This window comes from Physeter macrocephalus, chromosome 7 (genome assembly GCF_002837175.3).
Source record: "Physeter macrocephalus isolate SW-GA chromosome 7, ASM283717v5, whole genome shotgun sequence".
Taxonomy (NCBI): domain Eukaryota; kingdom Metazoa; phylum Chordata; class Mammalia; order Artiodactyla; family Physeteridae; genus Physeter; species Physeter macrocephalus.
Genome location: NC_041220.1, coordinates 66,281,759 through 66,286,860, shown reverse-complemented (window position 1 = coordinate 66,286,860; position 5,102 = coordinate 66,281,759). Strand labels below are relative to the sequence as shown.

Sequence of the window (5,102 nt, the reverse complement as noted above, 5' to 3'; positions counted from 1 at the left end):
CAGGTGAGTCTCCAGTAATGAAATGCATAGATAAAACCATCTACCTGTATACTTACCTTCAAAGAACTAATATAATGCTCTAACTGTGCTATAAAGCAGAACTAAAGAGAGTGATTTATAGATATTTCAATATGTAGATGCTCAGGCATGACACTGTTAGAAGACAGTGTTTGTCAGCTCCTTGGTTTCCAGGTAGACCCCCATGAATACAACACACACAAATGCAAGTGGTGGGCCATTGGTGATTTGATTTTCCAAAATGGTGGACATTTCCTGGAAAATTCCAAATAAAGTTCAATTTTGCCTGGATCTACCTGAGAACCACTGCTCTAGGCTGTTTTGAGAAAAGCTCTGTGTAAATGGTAAAATATTCACGTGTGCCCATTTCCCTGTCCAACTTCAAAGGGCCAAGTAAGAAACAGAGGCCTGGGGATCAGAAAGAGTCAACTGGAGTCAAGACAGACATTCAAACCCTGCTGTACCACCTCCTTTGATGTGACCTTGGGGCAGTTATTAACCTTTCTAACCTTGTTTCCTCATCTACAAAATATGCGTATAAAATACCCACCTGATGTAGTTACTGCAAGGATTAAATGAAATAATGTGTGAAAAGCACACTACACAGGACCTGGAATATAGAAAGCTCTCAGTAAAGGATTTTAGAGTGACAAGTAGGCAGGAAATAGTGTAGGGAAGGAAAAAAATCTCTTTTTCCTCTACCCATCTACCCCAGTTCTCCAAGTGGGGCCCTGTAAGCTGGCAAAGACAGATTAACAAGAGAAAAACGGAAGTTGATTAACATGTGCGTTACGCATATACACAAGGGAGCACCCAGCGATGAGTAACCCAAAGAGGGGGTTAGAACTTGGGCTCATAGCCTATCTTAAGCTAAAACAAAGGACAGGGGTTTGGGGTTTCTGGGTGGGGGAGACCAGTCATGGGAATGTGACCAGAGAAAGCACAGTAACAAGGGCAGTTTAGGAAGGCTTGTTATGCAGATTCAAGTCATGCCTTCTTCCATTGGTAAGAGTTGTTAAGAGCCCTCCTCTTCCTGGTACCAGAGAGGGAGGCATCGTTCACAAGTGGAAATCTTTACAAAAGGAAAACTTATCCCCTGTTTTTAGAACTTTTCCTGCATCTACTGGGTCTCAGTGGCCTTAGCGCAAAATAACTCAGATGCCAAAGAGGCATAATTTGGGGTGGCATATTCTGGTACCCTTCAATAGTCAACAAATATTCACATCAGAGTTCTTCAGATGGTTCCTGCCTCCAAAGGTGTGACTTGCAGTGTCTCCCCAACACCAGGAACTAAGCCCAGGAGAAAGACAAGTCCAGCTGGGTAGCTGTCCCGTTTTCTTTGTCCTTGGGGAACCAGGCTCACTGATTGACAGGGCTCAGTGGGTCTCCAGTGGCTCCTGGAGAAGGCTACAGGGTCACCCACCACCCTGTGGAGTCAGGATCCCTGGAAAATACCTCAAGGGCCTCTGTGGCTCAAGAATATTGACCACCTACCATGGGGTTGGGGTGATACGGGTCAAGAAGCAGCCAGGATCTTGGTGGTGTCACATGCTTAACCAGAGCCTGATTTTCTAGGACACATACGACCGTTAGGTACTTCTGCTTTAGGTATTTTTTGCTCTTGAAATGTCCATCTTCTGACCTAGACAGCTGTGCAAGGCGCTGTTCAGGTCAAACTCACCCTGAGTTGCATCCGGTTTATGGATCCTCTCAACAAATATTTAATGAGTAACCCCTGTGAGCAAGGATGAAGCAGTAAGCATTGCAGGCAGAAATCCACTCTTTTTATTTGATCTCTTAAATAGACTGTGAATTCTTCTCTATTTGTGCTCAGCTCAGAACATGATGGAAATAATAAAAGATAAAAACATATAGAGGGCTGCCGTGTTGTATGCACTATTTTAAGTGCTTCATAAGTGCACTTTTAAGAGCATGTCCTCATTCAAATTTCATAATCACCCTTGAAATAGCTTTTATTTATTTATTTATTTACTTTCAATTTATTTATTTTATTTTTGGCTGCGTTGAGTCTTCACTGCTGTGCGCGAGCTTTCTCCAGTTGCTGCGAGCGGGGGCTACTCTTCGTTGCGGTGCGCAGGCTCCTCCTTGCGGTGGCTTCTCTTGTTGCAGAGCAGGGGCTCTAGGTGCGTGGGCTTCAGTAGTTGTGGCTCACGGGCTCTAGAGCGCAGGCTCAGTAGTTGTGGTGCCTGGGGCTTAGCTGCTCCGCAGCATGTGGGATCTTCCCGGACTAGGGCTCGACCCCGTGTCCCCTGCATTGGCAGGCGGATTCTTAACCACTGTGCTATCCAGGAAGCGCGAAATAGCTTTTAATATTATCTCCATTTTATAGATGAGGACAATGAGGCATGAAGAGGTTAAATAACTTGCCCTAGGTCACACAGCTAGCAAGTGTCAAAGTCAGTATTTCAAGTCTCACCTGCTCCAGCACCTCTGTGCTCCACCTCCCATGGTACACAGTGGGTGTTTAATAAATGAAGGAAAGTCTGAATGATCAAGACATCATCTATGGATACGCACGTACATGTTTATTTATATAAATAAAAAGTTTCACTTGTGCTTTCAGCACCTCAGCATGGTGCAGCGTGTGAGTCTTCTGGTCTTTCTCCATGGAGTTCTCACATCTCAGATGGTGAGTAGTCACTGGTGTGTTCCCACTTCTTCCCCTTCCAGGGTATCTAGATTTACCTATAGGAACACAAAGGCACATGACATCTAGATTTCCTATACTCTGGTGATAAGATAGATTATGTCAAATTTTTTTCCCCATTCTTATATCCTTTTATATCCATTCCCTCTTTCAAGAAAGGATCTAAATTCATTTATGCTAAAATGAAGGTGACTAAGGGTAACTTAGGAATCAATACATGTTCAGAAGCGATGTTTAAGTTACTGACTCCAAGGCAGGGAGACAGAGACTAATTTGGATAAGGGGAAGGTCTTTCTGCTCAAGAATAACTCCACAACACATTCTACCTAGAAAAATATTTAAGTTTAGGTTTTTGTTTGAAGACGCAGAGAAGAGCCCATGGGTACAGAGGGAGATGGAAAAGGAGAACAACAGAGATCTGACTCAGAGTCTCCAATGTGCTGCTTATTTCGTCTGAAATATTTTTTCCTTCCACCCCTCACCCAGAGCGGCCCTACTCCTCCCTCAACCTCTTAACTGCTAGTCATCCCTGTGAGTGTAGTTTAAACAGCACTTCCCTGACCCTCCCTCCTCACCCCCACCAGTCAAGTCAGATCATCTCAGACACACTCGCATTCCCTGTACTTCTTTGAAGCACTTTTTTTTTCTTTAATAGTTATTTACTTACTTATTTGGTTGCACCAGGTCTTAGTTGCAGCAGGCAGGCTCCTTAGTTGTGGCATGTGAACTCTTGGTTGTGGCATGCATGTGGGATCTAGTTTCCTGACCAGGGATTGAACCCAGGCTCCCTGCATTGGGAGCGCAGAGTCTTAACTCACTGCGCCACCAGGGAAGTCCCTATAACAATGTTTTTAATATTTATAAAGTCAGAACATTAATATCACCTTCAGCATCTTAAACACGCTTATTTTGGTTTTGTTTTCTAATCGATTCTCTCTCATCAGCCATGTATAAAATGATTTTTCCTTTTCTAGCATTTTGTGGAACATTTTCAAAGTTTTCAATTTATACTGCTAGAGAGTGCCCCATTTTCCAGCTCTTCTAATTACATGTATGGATATGACCAAATTGTCTGGTAGTATGGTCTAAAAATATATGGAATTGATTTTCCAAGTCATATTTGCCAATGCCAGATGAATTAGGCCTTTATGTTATTTTAAGATACTTTAAAAAATATTGAAATACATCTTCTGGCAATCTTCACAATTAAATAAACCACTAGATACTTTTACAAAATGGTAATAGGCAGTAGGTGAGCATCAAGGACGAATGTTCAGCCAAGGCCCCTTATGAGGTCAAAGTATTTTGAGATACAAATCCAATTTTTATAGGCAAGAATTTTTTCTTGGGATTCATCCGAATTTGTATATTTTTGGTTATGGCCTGCATTTGGTCAAAAACACCTATAATGTTCTTAAGATAAAGATCTACTTTGCAAAGCATCTGTGAGGGTAGTTAGCAAAGCTGTTTGGAGACTGGATTTCAGATTCATTGCAGCTTTGCCCCTTTGCCTGAGATCAGCGGTTAAAATGAACTTCTGACACATGGCCAGAGCAGGGTTCAGATATTGGAGGTATTATCTTTGGAACTGTAATTTTTGTAGTTCTTACGTGTATTTCCTAGGACTGCTGTAACAAATTAGCACAAACCTGGTGACTTAAAACGATAGAAGTTTATTCTCAGAGTCCACAAGTCAGAAGTCACAGTGTCAGCAGGGCCATGCGTTCTCCAAAGGCTTTCAGGGAGAATCCTTCCTTGCCTCCTCCAGCTTCTATTGGCTCTTGAAGTTCCTTGGCTGGCGGCAGCATAATTCCAGTCTTTGCCTCCATCCTTGCAAGGCCTTCTCCCCTGTTTCTCTGTGTCTTAAAACTCTTCTTATTGGGTTAAATCCAGGATGAACTCATCCGGAGATCCTCAATTATATCTGCAAAGGCCCTATTTCCAAAGAAGGTCACAGTCACAGTACTGAGGGTTAGAACTGGTACAGGTCTTTCTAGGGACACAGTTCAACCTGCCACACCTACCAAAGTCCATTTAGGGCATGTCATGTAACACACCCACCCTTCTCATCTATCACAATGTGCTCCTTCAGAGGACCCGGTGGCGGGTCAGAGGTGGGCCAAGCCATGAGCTCAACATGATATATCTTCGAAGACTGTCAGTTAGTTTCCTGGAAGATTTTTTTTTTTTGAGAAAAATTTAACTGGTGATTTAAAACATGTTAATAGTATAATAAGCATATTGTGGCATAGAGTTCAAAATTCACGTAAATATTTAAGATGAAATGGGAGACTCCAGCATATATATATATATATATATATATATATATTTTTTTTTTTTTTTTTTTTTTTTTTTTTTTCCGGTACGCGGGCCTTTCACTGTTGTGGCCTTTCCCGTTGCGGGGCACAGGCTCCAG

At 42.4% G+C, this 5,102-nt stretch overlaps 1 long non-coding RNA gene across 6 annotated transcripts in view; it reads right to left on the bottom strand.

Moving 5' to 3' along the window:
- Positions 1-720: 720 nt before the first annotated feature.
- The window catches only part of LOC102973750 (uncharacterized), an 18,719-nt gene continuing 14,337 nt past the window's right edge, over positions 721-5,102 (bottom strand). For 4 of the 6 annotated variants that reach the window (XR_008617813.1, XR_008617811.1, XR_008617814.1 and 1 more), the window contains 2 exons: positions 3,354-4,621; positions 721-2,724 (listed from right to left, as the gene is read on the bottom strand). This is a non-coding gene — a long non-coding RNA (uncharacterized lncRNA). Of the gene's footprint in view, positions 2,725-3,353; positions 4,857-5,102 lie in introns of all 6 variants that reach the window. The other 2 variants (XR_008617812.1, XR_003680558.2) reach the window with 2 other exon arrangements.